The sequence below is a fragment of the Furipterus horrens genome, unplaced genomic scaffold, assembly GCF_987537825.1.
Source record: "Furipterus horrens unplaced genomic scaffold, mFurHor1.1.pri manual_scaffold_1, whole genome shotgun sequence".
In the NCBI taxonomy this organism is placed as follows: Eukaryota; Metazoa; Chordata; class Mammalia; order Chiroptera; family Furipteridae; genus Furipterus; species Furipterus horrens.
The window spans coordinates 169987767-170008692 of record NW_028327171.1 but is presented as its reverse complement, the minus strand read 5'-3'; the positions used below and the strand labels follow the sequence as shown (position 1 = coordinate 170008692).

General features: G+C 40.2%; 1 long non-coding RNA gene across 1 annotated transcript in view; it reads left to right on the top strand.

Annotated features, from left to right (window-relative positions):
* The window catches only part of LOC150022263 (uncharacterized), a 138588-nt gene extending 135769 nt beyond the window's left edge, over positions 1-2819 (top strand). Inside the window, exon 3 of the long non-coding RNA XR_016509253.1 lies at positions 2452-2819. This is a non-coding gene — a long non-coding RNA (uncharacterized LOC150022263). The remainder of the gene's footprint in view (positions 1-2451) is intronic.
* Positions 2820-20926: the final 18107 nt, after the last annotated feature.

Sequence of the window (20926 nt, the reverse complement as noted above, 5' to 3'; positions counted from 1 at the left end):
TAACAATAATAAAAAAAGTAACATTCCCCCCTCCTCAGACTTTAGACCCTTTGTAATCTTATAGAAGACAGTGGGCGACGGTCTCCTGCTCTTCTAGCTGCTTCAAGCTGGGCGTGGTCATCGTCCTACCTACCCTTGGGTACAGAAATCCCTAATAAAGAGTGGGGGTGTGGAGGGGAGGGTGGCCTTCCCACATGGGGAAGGATCGTGCAGACTCTAGGTCAGTTGGCTGTCCCCGGACAACGGCGTGCTTTAACTGGCTGGCGTCCTTGTTGTATTTCAGTCACTCCTTTCTGTGTTTGCTCCTGAAGTCCCTCCATAACAGGAGCAAGCAGAGAACACTGCCCCTACTCTGCTGCCATCTTCCCCTAAATATCAGGTCTGTATTCTTATCCCCACTACAGATGAGGACATGGAGGCTGAGGTAGAGGAAATGATTGACATGGACACCTATTTGGAAAGTGGCAGGGCTCTGTGACACAAAAAGCCCTTCCTTGTCTCAGTCTACCATGCTGCTTCTGTGGAAGTGTGCTCATTCATTTCTATGCAAAAAGCAGGAACGTTAAGTTCCATGGGGAGGTACACCTTAGGAGGACCCCTGGCAGCTCAGGGGGCAGAGAAATTGTTCCTGGCTGCTCTGTGTGTCTTAAAGCAAGGTCTAAGGGAGGGCATGGCACTAGGGAAGTTGGTGGAGGTAAGTTCCTAAGCAATGCTAGGGTGGGATGAGACAGGTGAACCCTGAGTGTCTCCATTTGCCTTGAATATGGGGAAGCAAAAGGACCAAGCAGCTGTTATCTTGGTTCAGGCCCTGGCCAGTATTCGTTATCAAGTAGGATTGGATAAGCCAGGACAAAACTTGGAATATGCCTTTCACTTTCAGATAAGGCTGCAATAAAACCTTGTCGATGTGTTACACTTACTTTCATTTATCACCATTACCTGCCTACCTACCCACATTTATTAAGTGCTCATGTATGCGTGAAATGCTTGGTGTTAGGCTAAGAACAGGTCTGAGGATACTAACACATCTCCTCACCCAGCGCCTCTCCCGCCAATGTCACATGAGAATGCCAGAAAGGTCTCAGGGGCTATGACATGGGTTATGTACCCTCACAAGACAGTGAGATGACTCCCACTTCATGATGTGGTCACTGAGGTTCAAAGAGACCAAGAGGTGAAGGACCCGCCTGGTGAAAGTGGAGCACTCTCTTTCCAAAGCTGGTGACTTAGGAGCCATGTGGGCAGTTGACGGGTTTCTGAGACAGATATACTCTGTGGTAAATTTAGTTGATTTAAATTAATCAACTAAAAGTTATGCAACTTGTATTGCCAAAGTTGAGGCAGTATGGTAAAGACGCAAAACAGACTGACCATTGTAGTCGCACAGTCCTGGTTCAAATCCTGACTCCACTTAGCCTTTCTTGGTCAATCAATTTACTTACCTCCTCTGAGCCTTTCTTCCTTCATTTGTAAAATCAGAATCTATAGGGCCATCAAGGTGGAGTGATAGAATTTATGTATAATATGTACTTCTGTTCTTGGCAAATTATATCTCTTCTTCTGCCCTGCATTCTTCTCCAGCAAATGCTTGCTTCCAGATTAACTGGTTTGGACACACGAATATTGACTACTTTGATCTGCTCAGCTACTTTGTATTATTTTATTTACCTTAGGTTGCATGAATACCCAAACACCTTGTTTCATGGCCTGGCACAAGGAAACCAGAACAATTAGGACAACTTCACAGTTCTCTTCCAAGAATGGCCAGTGACCTAAATCTGCATGCATGGTTGGCCCTTTGAAATTGCCCTGGTTTCATGATTTCACGGAAGCTCCATGTGGCTGAGGTTGGCTGGGTGGTTCACCAACCCTTTTTTCCTCTTTCCTCTCATCTAGACTATATTTCCCAGTATCCCTCATACTTGTGATTATGTAACTGAGTTCTGGCCAACGGAACATGGGTGGAAATGATGGGGGTGTGGAAAGTGAGTGAAAATCATGGCCTCTAAGAACCTCCCACAAATCCTCTTCTCTTCCCTCATCTGCTGCCAGATAGAGGGTCCAGTGAAGGACTTCAAGTCTATAGAGGATGTGGAGCCACTAGATAGAATGAACTTGGGTCCCCTAATGACTACATGGAGCAGAGTAACCATCACACCCCACAACCTGCATTGGTCTGTGAGTGAGACATAAACTTTGACTGAGCCACTGAGATTTGGGGGGCTAGTTGTAAAAGTAATTAGTCTTCCCTAAATAATATAGCCTGCTTATGACTTAAACGAGATATTTTTAGCCATCATTAATATTCTCTCTAAATGACCTTATGAAATCTAATACCTTGGGAGGAGGTAATATATTTCTTTGCATTAGCCTAAGTTAGTTGATAAGCTTAGCCTGCCAGGTCTAAGCAGAGCCCTTCATATATATATATGGCACTGTTTTTTATTGCAGATACAGCTGAGGTGGGGAGATGGCTGGTACAGTGGCTCTGAGAGCATCAGTAGCACTAGCAACTTGTTAGGAATGCAAATTATCTCACATCTGCTGTGTCAGAAATTCTGAGTGGGGCCCAGCAATCTGTTCTCACAAGCCCTTTAGTGATTTTTGATGCATCAGGCTAATATTTGAGAACAACTGAAGGAAGAAGTCTGCTGGAAACCTGGAGATCACATTCAGGGAGAGCAGAACAGAATGGGGTTCACAGCAACTGTTCCCATGCCGACCAAGGACACTGGGTAAAGAAGACAAGAGAAGAGGGACCAAAGATGAGTACTTAACAATTTTATTTATGACTGTATCATTGACTATGGCACAGAGTTTAAGAATTTGGTTTGTCATTCCATAGAGAATTAACCACTACACTAGAATTCTTAGCATGAGTCTGCTAGATCTGCTATAAAAAAAATATCAGGGTTGTTCTGGCTAGTGTGGCTCAGTTTGTTGGGCATCATCCCATAAACCAAAAAGCTGCAGGTTTGATTCCTTGTCAGGGCACATACCTAGGTTGCAGATTTGGTCCTCAGTCTGCAAAAGGCAATCAATTCATGTTTCTCTCCCTCTTTTTCTCTCTCCCTTTCCCTCTATCTAAAATCAATGAACATGTCTTTAGGTGACAATAAAAAAAAAAAAAAAAAAAAAAAAGAAGATATATATATCATGGTATCGGCAGGGTTGGTTTCCTCTGAGGACTGTCTCCTTGGTTTGCAGATGGTACCCTAAGGCTGCCTCTTCACATGGTTGTCCTTCTGTGCACACTCAATGTCTCTTTTTGTGGCTTAATCTCTTCTTACAAGGACACCGATCAGAATCAATTAGGGCCCTACCCGAAAGACACCATTTTAACTTAATCACCTCTTTAAAAGCCCTATCTCCAACTGCAGTCACATTATGAGGTACTGGGGTTGGGGGAGTGGGGCATGGTAAAAGCTTCAGCATATGAATTTTGGGAAGACACAATTCAGTCCATAACAGCTATGAAATCTGGACTATTACTACTTTATTATTTTCTTATCCCTCTTGGAACTAACTCCCTTGAATAATCCTGGAGCCAAAGATAGTTACATGCTAAATTTTGCATAAAGTTTGGAGTAAAAAGCTTGCTCCATTTTATTCTAACTATGAAATTAAAACCGAATTAATATTTTTGGCAATTAATTGGCTGATTAAAAATAGAACCAGTAAAAAGTATTGCAAAAGTAAAAGGGTCTTGTTTGAAATAATTTCCTGACCCTCGTGGGTGGTTGGATGTTAACTTGTAAATGAATGTGGAGTGTTTGGCAAATAAGAACTATAGAAAAAATCTTATAATCTGGTGGAAACTTGCATCTTGTCCTGAGTGAGTTGATAACCTGTTGTTACCATGGTAAATGGGAAAACACTTTTATGATTTTGGTCTTAGGAAGTAAACAGGAAATAGTTTTGTTAGGATAGAAAAATGAATTCCTCTGAGATGCTTTTGAGTCTATTTGGCTTGTTGGTCAACCCTGGTAATTACCTTAAATAATGACCAAGTAATTAGCAGAAATTATATATGTAAAAAATAGAATGGGGTGGGGGGAAGACCGGCAACTCTTCTTAAAACTCGTGTTTCACAAGCTTGTATGTTTTTCCCAAGAGAAGTCTTCAGCGTGTCAGGGCCACTTTCTCTTTCATCTCACACTCTATATTCATGTTGGTCTCCCCTTACTCCATCCCCTTCATATTAACTAGCAGAGGTCATGGATTTGGTAACCTCGCTGCCAAGATGAGCCTTATCCGAAGAGCTTCAGGTAGTCTAAACTTGGGGCAATTTAGCTGCCTTTAAAATCCCACTGAATGAACTTTCTTATCATTTGTTAACTTTCAGGGCAAAGTTCACTGAAAAACATTCTCACTGCTAGTCTGTGAAATAGTGGCTGTTGAAGTCCTATGCATACGGGCACATTAGCCTGTGCTCAAAATATGCTTATGGGGCAAATTCTGATATGATTAATGTTGGCATCATTGAGCATACATTAGTGGAATTTGCATACATATAAATTTGAATAATGTTCAAGGACATTAACTGATTTCAGATTTAATAATTATAATAGCTAACATTTATTGAAGTATTTTATGCCAGACACTGTTCTAAATATTTTGTATAGTAACTTAATCCTCAAAACAGTGCTATGAAACAGGCCCTATTATCAGCCCCATTTTAAAGATAAGGACATTGAGAAACAGAAAAGTTCAGTAACTTGTTCAAAATCACAGTGAGCTCATGAACAGCAGAGCTGGGGTGTGAGCTCAGGTAGGCTGAACCCAGAATCTGTCCTCTCATGTCCTATATTACACCACTGTAGTTGTTCAGCACACTGAAGAAGGGAAATGGCGTTGCTTTGCCAGGGCAGGTTGTACAAGGGCTGAATGGATTATGCTTCTTAATCCCTGTACCATATCCCTATTTCTCCCCTTCCCCCCTCCCAGTTTATAACCCTCCAAATGATCCCCATACCTATGATTCTGTTCCTATTTTGGTTTGCTTAGTTGGATTTTGTTTTTATTTTTTATATTCAGTTGTTGACAGTTGTGAGTTTGTTGTTACTTTAGTGTTCATAGTTTTGATCTTCTTTTTCTTAAGTAAGTCCTTTGGACATTTCATATAATAATGGCCTGGTAATGATGAACTCCTTTAGCTTCACCTTGTCTGGGAAGCACTTCATCTGCCCTTCTATTCTAAATGATAGCTTTGCTGGATAGAGTAATCCTGGTTGCAGTTTGCCTTTCATCGCATTGAATACTGCTTGCCAGTCCCTTCCTGCCTGCACAGTGTCCTCTGAGAAATCAGCTGAGAGTCCTATAGGCACCCCCTGTAGGCAACTCTCTGCCTCTCTCTTGCTGCCCCCAGGACTCTCTTTATCTTTCACCTTTGGCATTTCAATCATGATTCGTCCTTGTGTGGTCCCCTCTGGGTCCACCTTGCCTGGGACACTCCATGCTTCCTGGACCTGTATGTCCATCTCCTTCCCAAAATTTAGGAAGTTTTTCACATTTTTTTCAATTCTTGCTTTCTCATTTTGCACTGGTTGACTGTTTTTTTCTTCCTTATGTTCCAAGTCATTGATTTGAACCCCGATTTCCTTCCCTTCACCACTGGTTTTGTGTGGATTTTCCTTCGTTTCACGTAGCATAGCCGTCACTTCTTCTCTTATGCATTTACCCTACTCAAGCATATCTGTCAAGCCTGTGAGCACTTTTCTCACCAGTGTTTTGAATTCTACATCTGTTAGGTTGGCTATCTTCTCATCTGTTAGGTTGGCTATCTCCTCGTCACTTAGTTCTCCCACTGGAACCTTGATCCGTTCCCCCTTTTGGGCCATATTTCTCTGTTTCCTCATTCTGACAGGCTCCTGTGTTTGTTTGCCTCCATGTCCCAGGTAGAGCTGTCGCTCCTGTTACGTTGTAAGGGGTGGAGCCTTAGGTATTCATCAGTACAGGGCGACCTGTTTCACCACGTTGTGGTGCTGTGTGTGGGGGAGGGGTCCGAGAGGGAACAATGCCGCCTGCCTGGCACTCACCGCTTTTCCAGGCACTTCTCCCACTTCTGTATGGGACCGGCACCTCTCTAGCTGTTGCCCCGGCTGTTGTTCCCAGAGTGGGTGGGTATATGGATGTTCTAGGATGGTGGCAGCCCTTTAAACAAGAGGACTCCACTGAGAGACTGGAAGTTTCTGCCTCCACTCCAACCCCCACTGGTCTGCATAGTCAGAAGCAATGAGGCTTGATTTTCCCCAGTGCTGGGATCGTGAGCTGCATGGTCTGGTGAGGAGCTGGGCACGTTCCCCTGGTGTCCCTCCTGACTTTTTAAAACATGTGACTGCACTTTCTGCTGGCCTGCTACTGCCACTTCTGCTGCTGCCACCACACCGTGTTCTCTCCACCCCGGCTCTGCCCCTCCTACGTGTCTGGATGAATATTTCTTTTTTTTTTCTTTTTTAATTTTTTAATGTGTTTTATTGATTATAATGTTACATTTGTCCAATTTCCCTTCCCTCTTCTCCCCTCCACCCGGTGGCCCCCCTCCCTCCAGTTGTCCCCCCCTTTTAGACCATGTCCATTAGTTGTGCATATAGTTCTTCTCAACCTCTCTCTGTCTATTCCATTTCCTCCTACCATGATCCTTAATTCCTATACCATCTCCCTCCCTCTCCCCCTTCCCCCTCCCTGTTGACCTCCCCCCAATATGTTCCCCATACCTACAGTTCTTTTTCCACTCTCGTTGCCTGTTTAGTTTGCCTTTGTTTCAATTCCCTAGTTCTGTTGTTGTTTCTTGTGATGCAGTTTTCATTTTAGATTTCATAGTTTTGATCCTCCTTTTTCTAAACCAGTTCCTTTAACATCTCATATAACAGTGGTTTGGATCTAATGAACTCTTTCAGTTTTGTTTTGTCCTGGAAACACTTTCTCTGCCCTTCTATTCTGAATGACAGTTTCACTGGATAGAGTATTCGTGGTTGTAGGTTTTTGCTTTTAATTACTTCGAATATTTCTTGCCAATCCCTTCTTGCCTGCAGGGTCTCCCTTGAGAAGTCAGCTGATAGTCTAATTGGGACCCCTTTGTACATAATTCTTTTCTTCTCTCTTGCTGCTTTTAAGATTTTCTCTTTATCTTTAACTTTTGACATTTTGATTATAATGTGTCTTGGAGTGGTTCTCCCTGGGTCCAGTTTTTTTGGAACTCTCTGTGCTTCCTGGACCTGTAAGTGTATTTCCTTCCCCAAGTTTGGGAAGTTCTGCTTTATTATATTTTCACTTAATTTTTCAATTTCTAGTTCATCTTCTTCGCCCTCTGGCAAACCAACGATTCTTATGTTGGGCCTTTTATAGCTGTCCCAGAGGTTTCTGATCCTCTCATCATTTTCCTTGCTTCCCGTTTTTTCTCTCTGCACTGGTTGACCGTTTGTTCCTTCTCTGTGTTCTGGTTTGTTGATTTGAACTCTGGATTTTATTTCCTCACCATCTGTCTCGTATGTGGTTTTGTTCCTTTCAGTATGAGTGTTTTTCGATTCTTTCTCATCTTTTTCCAGATCTTTTGTTAATTCTGTAAGCCACCTGATAACAATGGCCCTGAACTGAGCCTCTGACAGGTTTCTTATTTGTTCATCTGTCAGATTCTTCATTGGTTGCCTGGTGAGCTGCGCTACCGGGATTTCTATAGTTGTCTGCCTCATTTTGACAGATGCGTTTTGTTTTCTTGGGCCTGCTATAGGGGGCAGTGCCTGTGTACTCGTCACGAGCCAGCGACCGGCGGCAATCCGCAACCTTTTTCACTGCGCCGTGGCCCTTTGTCGTCACAACCCAGCGACCAGCAGCAATCCACAACCTATTTCGCAGCCCTGTGGCAGTTTGTGTGGGGGCGGAGGTCCAAGATGGATTCACACAGTTATTCCACTAGGAAACCGGGATCCGTCCTCCCGCCCTCTGGGCCTCACTGTTCAAGGCGATGTGGTGGCTGCTTCTCCCAGCGTTGGGGTTGCAAGCTGCCGGGGGTTTGACTGCAGCCGGGATTGTTCTCCCTGCCGCTGGGATTGTTCTCCCTGCTGCTGGGATTGCTCTCCCTGCCTCTGTCCCTGGTGCGACCGCAAACAGCACCGCCCCCTTTCGCTCTTCCTACCTGCCCAAAGGGCGCTGCTGGTTTATAACTTCATATGTTGGGCTTCCTTGTAGTTTTATTTTCTGGAATTTCTAGTTATCTTTTGTTTTGCAGTAGTTGTATTCCTCTCTAGTTGTAGAGGGAGACTGAGCGTGTCTGTCCAAGCCTCCATCTTGGCCGGAAGTCTCTGGATGAATATTTCTTGTTTATATCTTTGTTTGCTGGACTTTCATGAAGTTTGATTTTCTGGAACTTCTGGTTGTTTCTAGTTCTGAGGTAGTTGTATTCCTTGTTAGCTGTGGAGGGAGATGCAGTGTGTCTGTCTACGCCTCCATTTTGGCCAGAAGTCCTAAATCTTTAGCTTATTAAATACTTTAAACCCACAAACATTTATCTTAGTTTTGAGGGGCTATCAAAGGGCTTCTTAGTTGCAGACAACAGAATCCAGTCTGGCTAATTTCAGCCTAAAAGGAGTTCATTAAAGGAGATTCAATAGCTCATAGACTCTCTAGGAGGACTCATGAGCTGGCATGAAATCTCTTTCTTTAGCCATGAACAGTAGTCAATACTATGCAGCAAAACTGGTCCAGTGGATGCCCTTCTGCTTCCACTTTGGGCACAGATGCCCACCAGGCAATGCCAACACCACTGATATTGCGGCTGAATGAGTCCACCAGAACTTCTAAATTACTTCTGGACACTGCATCTACTTTCACCAGAATGGATTCTAGAAAAATGCCTTTTTCTTGAGTCATGAGCTTCCTTGGTAAAGTCCAGCAGGGTACATCAAATCAACGAGCCTAAGTTGGATGTCTGCTAACAGTACCAGGGGCTAAAAGATCAGCATCTGGTGCACATTGTGATAGGTAGACTCTCTCTGACTTAGACTAATAATGAGGGATATCCTCAAACCTGAGGGCCAGGGGCTTTGAAGGGAGCATAAAGGTCCAACAGAATAGCAAAGACCCACCACAAAGTGTAGCTTTTGCAGATGCTTCTGATGCTGCCTAAGAGTTACACAGGACAAAGGGAACTTTAAGCCTTGCTAATAATAACAATGTTGCTAAATATTTGATAAGAAGAGCCTTTAATTTCTAACTTATTCACTAGCCAAAAGCCAGTGCACTGATGTCAAAACAAGGAGGGGGGTAAATTGCTCAGTTTTAAAATAAGGCTTATGTTTTAATTTTAGACTTAAGAATTGCCCCCTGCATCTTTGTTCTTTTTTAAAAATTATATTTTATTGATTATGCTATTAGAGTTGTACCAAATTTTCCCTTTCCCCCAATTTTTCCCCTTTTTTTTCCCTCCACCCAGCACCCCCCCCCCCCCACTCCCTCAGGCAATCCCCACACCATTGTTCATGTCCATGGGTCATGTGTATAAGTTCTTTGGCTACATTTCCTATACTGTACTTTACATCTCCATGGCTGTTTTGTGACTACCTGCCTATCTGTAGTTCTTAATCCCCTCACCTCTTCACCCATTCCCCTACATCTCCCACCCATCTGGCAACCATCAAAATGCTCTACGTATCCATGATTCTGTCTCTGTTCTTCTTGTTTGCTTAGTTTGTTTTTTAGGTTCAATTGTTGATAGATATGTATTTATTGCCATTTTGTTAGTCATAGTTTTGATGTCTTTCTCTTTTTTTAAAGTGCCATTTCTGCCTTAATCTCCAAACCTAGTTAGAAATAATACAGGTAAGTCTTCAAAAGTATATTATGTAGCAAATAGTTCTAAAGGATTTATTTTCTTATATGTCTAAAAATGAAATTATGGTTGTGGTAGTAAATTTTGACTTGATTGTCTAGTGGCTCAGTCAGAAGGGGCAAGTCATGTGACTGTGATGACAGGTGTTCATTCATAATTTGACTAGAATCTGGCAGCCTGACAGCCCAGCACCTGCTCAACCCCAGCAGTGAGCAAGGAATCCCTCACAGTTAATGAAGGGCTGGGGGTATAAAGAGATGTTTTAGTATTCAACATTTTTGTTTGTTTGTTTCATTGTCCAAGTATGTGAAATTCAACCTAAAACCTTCAGGTTGACCATAAAAAAGGACCTGAGGGACCTCATCATTCTGCACAAAGCTCGAGGAATAATCTGGAGAAACAGTTTTTCTTTTTTTCCTGTAATTTTGCAGATGTATAAAAATAAATAGGCATTAACAATTTAGTGTTACAGTATCTCTAACATTTTTAGTGTGCTTATCCACTTTAGGGAAATCTACAAAAATGAAAGCATCAGTATTTAAGGATATAGTAACAAAGCTGCGTTTATTTCAGTAATGTTTATAGTAAGGAAACAAACCCTGAATGTCCATTAGTAGGGAAATAGCTGAATAAATTCTGGTACATTCTTACTATGAACTATTATGTCTATGTTTAAAAGTGATTTATATCTATATGTAACAATCTGGAGGGATGCCCATGTATATTGCTAAATTAAATAAGCTATTATAAAAAATGTGTAAGGTATAAACCCATTTTTATACATATGTATGTTTTTGTACATTTATATTTGTGGTGAACATTGAGAAGTATGTAGAAGAATATAAGTCAAATTGTCACTTTTGCTAGGGATTAGGGTTCCAGGGACTGTTTAATGTGTTACAGCAAGTATATATATATGAGTTGTGATTAAAATACAATATAGAGAAGGAAACCTACTGAACCTTTAGGATTTGGTGAGGAATCAATGGGACAATATTTGTAAAATACTTATTATAATCCCTGGTATCTAGTAAGCATCTAAGAAATGCTGGATATTATTATTTGATTTTTTTTCTTTCTGGACAGGTGTAACATATAGCAGCCTGACCCTTGCCTTCCTCCACACTATTATTTATTGCATTCTACATTCCAGGTGGTTTGTGGTCTCTGTCACCTTAGGCCTTTGCCCATATAAATCCCATTCTTAGAACCTTAGATTTCTCCTGCTTCACCTGTTTAGCTGCTTTGCATCCTTCAGGGCTCAGTTTAAGTGCCTTCCCTGACCCACAAGTGAAGATGAGAGATCTGTCTTCTCTGGGCTGTCTTTCCCACACCATAATACTTACCACCTTGTTGGAATAGTCTGTCTGTCTGTGGGACTGTGTCTATCCATCTTTGCATCCTCAGCATCTAACCCAAGGCCATGGGATGGGCATTTCCTAAACACTGATGTGGTAACTGAATGAAGAGGACTTACGGTGACCTCATGACCACACCAAAGGAGAAAGGCAGGCTGGGTTTCTCAGGAGCAGGACAGGTCACTGTGTCACCATGTTTGTGTTCTAAGTGCCTGCTTGGGTAATCGAGTGTTTTCATTTCTCAGGTTTTGCAAATTGAAAATGGACTAAGTCACATTGCTTTTTAAATGATTGACTTGTTCAGATTATCATATAATGTCCCTCCAATTTAGAAGTTATTAACATGCCAGAACAGTTAATAATGACCCTTTATTAACTTTCTGTATAGGTACAAACCCCTCAATTTAACCAGTGTCAGATAAAAGCAATTGAGAAAAGATATTGCAGGATGGAAACTCTGAGAAGAACTTTGCAGATGGTGATTGCAGCTACAGCATGAACAAAGTGAACTGTCCTTAGGGGCAGAGGACTCATTTCTTGGCCCTGTTTAAAATACAGTTTTCAAAAATGGTAGAATCATGACCCTCACACAAATATAAAATGATTACATGTTAAAGATTTTTCTTAACTCATTAATCAATGAGGGATCAAACATGTTATAACTGATTTAAAAGAGAATCCAAAGATCTGACACACTGGATATGATCAACATCAAGATGAATGAGAAATAGAGGCAGAACTGTTTATTAAATTATTTTTTTATTTTAAAAGTGGACTCAATTAACATTTTTCCATTAGGGCAGAGTTTGCATGTCTATAGACAAAATTATTTTGCTCATAAATTTTAGAATGAATATGCTCCAAATATTACATTACATGGGTCATACTTGTACTAAAAATGTTTATCAGCAAATAAAAATAAACTGGTAATCCTGTTTATTATTTTTCCTTTTTTCCCCTCTAAATTTGCCAACTCCATATGGATTTAGCATTAATTGCAACAGATCATCTCTAAATCCACTAGATCAATAACCTGCCTGCCCCCCTCAATGGCAAATTGTTGTGTTCTGCCAAACCTACTCCCTGATCTATATTCCACAAAGCAGCATGTGGCATCCTCATTTACTCTTATCCAAGGTCATATTCTCTTTCTCCATATGTACATCCAATTGATTAGTAAGGACTGTGTATTTGGCCTCTAAAATATTCTCAAGTTTATGTCATTGTCTTCATTTCTACTGCCTATGTTTCTGGTCAGGCTCTTGTCCTCTCTGGCCTAGAGATTTGCAAGTTTCCTAAATTAATTTTATTTTCATTTTTTCCCATTCCTCCTGTATATTGCCAACAAGTTGTATTTTTGCTTGCTTCCCATAGGAGATGGTTCAAACCCCTTAGCCTGGCCCTTCAAAATATAATCGTGTTCTACTTCTCTGGTTACAATCCTCAGTGCCTCCACACTCCTTCTGCTCCAGACACAACAGATGTTTGCAACTCTGAGTCTTTGCATGTTATTTGCTGTGTCTATAATGCTTCTCTGTCATAGTCCTAATTCTTCTTTAAGAGCTTACTTAAATGTTGCCTCCTCTCTACAACTTCCCTATGTTCCCAAGCTTTCCCCTTCCAACCAATTCAACTTTGTTTTCCTGTGCTCCCAGTATGACATTATATTGTTAAAACACTTGACAAATTGTATGGTTGATAGAATTGTACTGTTTCTGTCTTGTTCACCAGACTGTGAGCTTCTCAACTTCAGGGATTATATCTTAGTCATTGCTTAAAATATATAGTACCTAGCATAGTGTATGACACATAGAATGCATGCAATATCAGAATAAGAAGTAGATAGCTATAATTCTTTTATCTTCATCAGTGAAATAAATTGTCATGGGGAACCTGAAGATGATGTTGCAGCAAATGGAGGTGATAGGAAGTTAACCAGTTAAAGATGGAATATATACAGTTCATTGGTTCACTGGACTGCACACAAATGATCATGCTCACACATATTTTAGCATGAGCAAGTGTATGTTTATTGAGGTACAGAGGTCTAGCACAGAATGCAGACAGCAGAGAACATCTATTTGTGAAACTGGACTTTACTAGATGAGCCTTCATCACAGCCTGAAGGCACAGCAAGTCTAGGAAGTTGGGAATTAGGAAACAGCCTGTGCCTTGTGTGAGGCACAGATGAAACTTTGAAATATAACAAGATACATCTGATCACCTTCAACATAACAGCATACTTTTCAACTCTTCCAGAATACTTCTGAATGCATCTAACTTTCACACTCATGAACAGTTTACCTTGTAGAGTACATTGTCTGGCCATGGCCTACACATGAACCCCCAGCTCAGCCCCTAACAATATCTGAGGAACCAAGAAGAGAAAAACTCCTTACAAGCACCACAGTATTAAGGACTTTACTTATTTTATTTATTCCATCAGGACTGTAACTTAGGAATTTCTTATACTAGAACTGAAAATTATGGGTCAAAATGTTCTAGGTTGAAGAATGTTTTAAAATGTGGTCCAAGGATCACCTGCATCATGACCCTTTGGTGTGCTTGTTTAAAAAGGTGATTCATCAGCCCAATCTCAAATACCAAATCAGAATTTCTTAGAAATCTGAATTTTAAATAAACTCCATAGCACGTTGTTATAAATAATAAAGATTGAGAGCTGGTGGAACAGATACATGCAACAAAGCTGATCCCATAGACAACTGGGCACTCCACTGTGAGATGAATGGTGAAAAGTCCCTTTCAAAGGGCTAAGCTCTTCAGACCATCTCCACAACCACATTCTGGTTAATCACTTTCATGACTCAGCAGCTGTCCAACTACTACCTGTGGTCAATGAGGTTCAAAGCTGCTGTTTGCTGGCTGCTGAATCATTTGAGTTGGTAAGAGAACACCTGTTTCTTTTAATATTTTCAACTGTTGGACTTCTGGCCAAGATGGAGACCTAGAAAGACACCCCACATCTCCCTTCACAACTAAGAAGGAATACAACTACCTCAAAACTAGAGACAACCATAAGTTCCAGAAAATCAAGCTGCATGGAAGTCCAACAAACAATGATATAAAGAAGAAATACTCATCAAGACAGGTAGGAGGGGCAGAGCCAGGGTGGAGAGGACATGGTGTGGTGGCAGCAGCAGCAACAACAGTGGCAGGCCAGTGGAAAGCACAGTCACATGTTTTAAAAAGTAGGGAGGGATACCTGGGGAGTGCTCCCAGCACCAGACCAGACTCCACAGCTCATTGCTCCAACGCTGGGGAAAATAAAGCCTCATTGCTTTTGACTGTGCAAACAGTGAGGGTTGGGGCAGAGGCATAAACTTCCCGTCTCAGCAGAGTCCACTTGTTTAAAGGGCACCCACAGTTCTATACACTTTGGGAATGACAGCCAACGCAACAGCTAGAGAGAGGCCAGTCCCATATGGAAGTGGGAGAAATGCCTGGAAAAGGGGCGAGTGCTGAGCAAGCAGCATTGTTCCCTCTCAGACCCCTCCCCCACATACAGCGCCACAATGTGGTGAAAGAGGTCACCCTTAGGCTCTGTCTCTTACAATGTAACAGGTGCAACAGCTCTGCCTAAGACACAGAGGCAAACAAACACAGGAGCCTGTCAAGCTGAGGAGACAGAGAAGTATGGCCCAAAAGGGGGAACAGATCTATATTCCGGTGTGAGAACTAGGTGACAAGGAGATAGCCAACCTAACACATAGAGTTCAAAAAGCTGGTGATAAAGATGCTCACAAGCTTGACAGATATGCTTAAGTATGGCAAAGGCATCAGGGAAGAAGTGAAGCCTATGCTAAGTGAAGCAAAGGAAAATCCATGCAAAACCAATGGCGAAGGGAAGGAAACCAGAGTTCAAATCAATGATTTGGAACATAAGGAAGAAAAAAACAGTCAACCAATACAGAATGAGGAAACAAGAATTGAAAAAAATAAGCAGAGGCTTAGGAACCTCTGGGATAACTTTAAATGTGCCAACACCTGAATTATAGGGGTGCCAGAAGGAGCAGAGGAAGAGCTAGAAATTTAAGGCTTATGTGAAAAAATAATGAAGGAAAACTTCCCAAATTTGACAAAGAAAATAGACATACAAGTTCAGGAAGCACAGAGATTCCCAAACAAGCTAGACCCAAAGAGGACCACACCAAGACACATCATAATTAAAATGCCAAAGGTTAAAGATAAAGAGAGAATCTTAAAAGCAGCAAGAGAAAAACAGAGAGTTACCTACAAAGGGGTACCTATAAGACGATCAGCTGATTTCTCATGAGACACCTTGCAGGCAAGAAGGGACTGGCAAGCAGTATTCAATGTGATGAAAAGCAGGGACCTACAACCAAGATAGCAAACTATCATTTAGAATGGAAGGGCAGATAAAGTGCTTCCAAAGAAGGTAAAGCTAAAGGAGTTCATCATCACCAAGCCATTATTATATGAAATGTTAAAGGGACTTAATTAAGAAAAAGAAAATCAAAACTATGAACATTAAAATGACAACAAACTCTCAACTATCAACAAGTGAATATAAAAAATAATAGGTATGGGAATCACTTGTAGGGTTATCAGCTGGGAGGGGGGAGGGGGAGAAATGGGGAAATGGTGCAGGGATTAAGAAGCATAATTGGTAGGTACAAAATAAACAGGGGGACGTTAAGAATAATATAGGAAAGGGTGAAGCCAAAGAACTTATATGCACAAACCATGGACATGAACTAAGGGGGATGGGATTGCTGGAGAGAAGGGGAGTACTGGGGGAAGGGGAGCAAAGGAAAAGAAATGGGACTACTGTAACAACATAATCAATAAAATATACTTAAAAAATATTTTCAGCCATTCAAGATGGGTGATGTTATTGCCATTTTGCAGATTTATTGAGACTTAGGAAGGTTAACTGACTTACCCAAAGCCATACAGTCAGAGAATCGTGAAATGAGATTTGAATCCAGGTGTGTGTGGCTTCAAGTTTATGTTCTCTCATCAGTAAATAGATTTGGTAGGAATCAATGATAATTAGGGTCTCTGGAAAGCTGAGAGCTGAGAGCAAATTTATCCTAGCTAATCTTCTTTTGCCCGTTAGTGGCTTGGGTACAACTTAATTAGGGCAGGTCTTGTAGTTATTTCAGGTTTAGGTTTAGTGTGTGTGAAAGAAACAGTAGCGTCATGGGTGTAAGAGAGGAGGGTGGTAAGGAATAGAGAAGTTCAAGACAAAGGACATGGCAGAGGAACTAACTGGTAAATGCTATATAAGAGCAGAATAAAAGATTTATGCTGTGGCTATAAATAATTACTGATTGAAAAACCTAGAGTAGAATCATTTGCTAAAATATGTGAGCCTCCTTAGTGGTGGATTATTTACCTTAAATAAATAAAAACAAAACAAAACAAAAAGAATTTTTTAGCATTGATTTTTGATTTTACCTACAAAGAACCAAAAGATATAAGTCAGTGGTATTCAAACAAATTTAAAAAGTCTTTGGAGTGCTTGTCTTTATACTAATGTAAGCAGAATTTCTATATATAAAATGGATAAATGTGAAGCTACTTGGGTGAAGCCAAATAGAAGATTTTGAGCCTTTCTGCTGACCTTGTCACCCCATCCTACTCGTTACTCCTCAGGCTTTCCCTCATAATTCTGGGGCTCTTAGAAACATTGCAAAAACTTACTTAGGAGAAATAAAAGGTGATTAGGATTCAGTAGGCCTGTCTCTTAAGTATGCTCTACAACCCTTGACCTTGGGCAGGTCTGCACCACAGCCCCTTACTTTGAAAGTGAAGAGGATAATGACACATGAACTGCCAGCCTCATAGGGCTATTGAGAACTAGGAAACTGGAGGTTCTGTATAGGTTTGGCGATTCGCTAGGAACACTCACACACACTCATAGGACTCAACATAAAATTTATTACAGTGAAAGGATACAAAACAAAACCAGCACAGGGGAAAGGTGCATGGGCCAAAGTGTGGAGGAAACCAGACGCAAGCTTCCAAGAATTCTCTCCCTGTGGAGTCACACAGACGGTGCATAATTCCTCCAAAATCAAATTGTAACACCATGTGTGAAGTGCTGTCTATCAGGGAAGCTTAGTAAAAATTCAGTGGCCACGGTTTTTACTGGAGGCTGATCACATAGGCACCCTCTGCCTAGCATGTGTCAGGAGTTCAGATTCCCTGATGAAAAGCAGGTGTTCGGCATAAACCACATTGTTTGTACAAATAGATTAGGCTCAGTGAGCCAACCTTATCAGTTAGGGAATGGTGGGAGCTCTCCTGAAATGCTAATTTTCAGATGTCAGCAAAGGACCAAACTTATAAGGACCATAGCAGTCTCTTTTATGCTCAGTAAGCTTCCATTTCTCCCTGCCCCCTGTCCTACCTAGTTACCTGGTTAAAAGAATTTGGATATAAAAATAACTCAAGAAAATTTGGAAGTATTGCTTTCATGTTGATGATAGCATTTCTGAGATAATTGTTCTTAGTCAAACTCTCTAAACTCAGATAATTTGTTTTTATAAAAGCTTGCAGTTGTATAATTGAATGAAATGAAAATAAAATAAAACAAATCAAAATAAAGAATCTAGTTAAGTTTTAGATATTATAGTAGAGTATTATTTTTAATTTTTATACAGTAAGTTTTATTAAAATATTGAAATATAAGTCTACTCCTAAAGCCCACATTTTTGTGTACAAAAAGATAATGAAAATACTCTTAAAGCTTATGTATTAATTAGATAAAATGTTAGGCTGCTATAACAAGAGATAATAATAAGGTAGCTTACAAAACAGATGCTTATTTTTCTCACACATAACATTTCTAAGGTGAGGGGTTCAGGTGAATAGGGAAGCTCTGCCTGTTTTATTTGGGAATCAGTTGATGGCAGCCCCACCATCTGATGAAGTGGTTCTCCACACACTGTTTCCCAAGTTCTGGCCATTAGAGCCCAAAGGAAGGAGTTAGGAGTGGAAGTCCAAAACCAGGAATTCCCTCTTCAGCAAGTGAAGTAAAAATTTCTCACATAAGTTCTTCTTATAGTGTATTGGTAAGAGATTTTTCACATGGTCACATCTGGCTGCAAGGGAGGCTCAGAAATATAATCTAGCTACATGCCTAGAAAGAAGGGAGCAGTAACTTCTGGTAGACTATTAGCCATCTCTGTTATAGCCCCAAGGAGTTTTCCATTACATGTATAAACAAGGGTATTTAGCATTCTATTTAGAGATTTGTAACTTTCCAATTAATTGCAGATCAAATCAAGAACTTTTTTAGAATGATATTCAAGCTATCAGTTTAAAAAGTGCTATAATAACCTGTAGCATAAAGAGGTTCCATGATGGAAAATTTATAATGACGATCTGTGGAATGCTTTTAATACATTTTATTATTCTTGATAGTTTTACCCCAACTTTATTTAGCATGTTATTTATTTTTAACTTTCCCTTTTGAGCAATATGTAATGCTTCTCACCTCAAACCATTACTCAGCTAAAAGACTTTCCTCCCTGCTGCTGCACAGCTGATCCTCCATGGAGGGAGGAGACTGGTGGTAAGTGGTCACAGCGCATCCTTGCAGCTGACTGGCCTGGGAAAATCCCTCCCATTGACCTTCCAACAGCAACAAAAGTTCAACTACAAGAGGAGGATGTACTCAGCCAATATGGAAGGAAAACCTTGAGTACTCAGCTTGGATGATAGGGGAGGCTGTGCCACCAGGCCCTACAGGATACCTACTACATTAGGCTACACTACCAAGACACAGAGTCAAAGAAGTTCTACCTAATACATAGAAACAAACACAGGGAGGCTACCAAAATGAGGAGACAAAGAAACCTGGTTCAAATGAAAGAACAAATAAAAGCTCCAGAAAAAGAGCTAAATGAAACAGGGATAAGCAACTTATCAAATGTAGATTTCAAAGCACTGATTACAAAAATGCTCAAGGAACTCAGTGAGGACCTCAGCAGCATAAAAAGATCCAGTCGGAAATGAAGAATACACTAATTGAAATAAAGAACAATTTACAGGGAAACATCAGTAGAGTGGATGAAGACTAGAATCAAATCAATGATTTGGAACACAAGGAAGCAAAAATCAAACAATCAGAACAACAAGAGAAAAAAGAATCCAAAAAAATGAGGATAGTTTAAGCAGCCTCTCAGACAACTTCAAGAGGTCTGACATTCACATCATAGGGATGCCAGAAGGAGAAGAGAAAGAGCAAGAAATTGGAAATCTATTTGAAAAAATAATAAAAGAAAAGTTCCCTAATTTGGTGAAGGAAATAGACATGCAAGTCCAAGAAGCACAGAGAGTCCCAAACAAGACGGATGCAAAGAAAGCCACTCCAAATCACATCATAATGAAACTGCCAAAGGTTAAAGATAAAGAGAGAATCTTAAAAGCAGCAAGAAAAAAGCAGTTAGTTACCTACAGGGGAGTTCCCATAAGACTGTCAACTGATTTCTCAAAAGAAACTTTGTAGTCTAGAAGGGATTGGCAAGAAATATTTAATGTCATAAAAAGCAGGTACCTACAGCCAAGATTGTTCTACCCAGCAAAGATATCATTTAGAATTGAAGGGCAGATAAAGTGCTTCCCAGACAAGGAAAAACTAAAGGAGTTATTCATCACCAAAGCATTTTTATATGAAATGTTAAAGTGACTTATTTAAGAAAAAGAAGATCTGAACTACAATAAATAAAATGACAATAAATACATATCTATTAACAATTGAATCTAAAAAACAAACTAAGCCAACGAGAACGGAGACAGAATCATGGATAAAGAGAGCATTTTGGTGGTTGCAAGATGGGAGGGTGGTGTGGGGGAATGGGTAAAGAGTTGAGAGGATTAAAAAGTACAAATAGGTAGTTACAGAATAGCCATGGGGATGTAAAGTACAGTATAGGAAATGGAGTAGCCAAAGAACTTATACTCATGGCTCATGAACATGAACAATGGTGTGGGCATTGCCTGAGGGAGTGGAGGTGCCGCATGGAGGGGGACAAAGGGGGGAAAAATCAGGAAAACTGTAATAGCATAATTAATAAATATAATTAAAAATAAGAATAAAAGACTTTCCTCTTGTTGAATACCTTTTAATCTCCATATTATAATTATGATTTCAAAATTCAGTTGTATTTCTTTAATATAAATCTACACAAATTTAAAAAATAAACCACCTCATTTCCAACTATATATGTTATCTTAAGGATATAATAAAATATCCAACTTCTTAAGGATATTATGTTTATAATTGAACTGCTTATGTTTTTATTCCTGACATGCAAATAGTAGAATTTAATATGTTAAGTTTAAAGTTGCATTTTAAAACCACTTAGAAGATTCCTGTGTTTATTATATAATCTCCTATGAATTCTATAGCTTTATTTTAAAGTTGGTGTGAGTGAAAAGGGGTAAATGATGGTTCATATATTTCATTGGCTAGAAATGCATAAACACTGGGCATTGATTTGGGCATTTATTTATTTTTTAAGTTCCATATTCTGACGTTTTTGTATCTCACATACCCTGTACACATGCAAATATATGTGCGTATGCAGTTATGTTTTTTCCATTTTAACTGTCTTTCATCTATATGTAAAATTTTCTCACTTGCAGAAAAGTATCCCATTACTAAAAGTGTGGTCCTTTATGTACACAATGATGAAGAATTCCATTCTGAGTTGTCTCTTGGGGTTGGAGATAGGTTTGTACTGAGCTC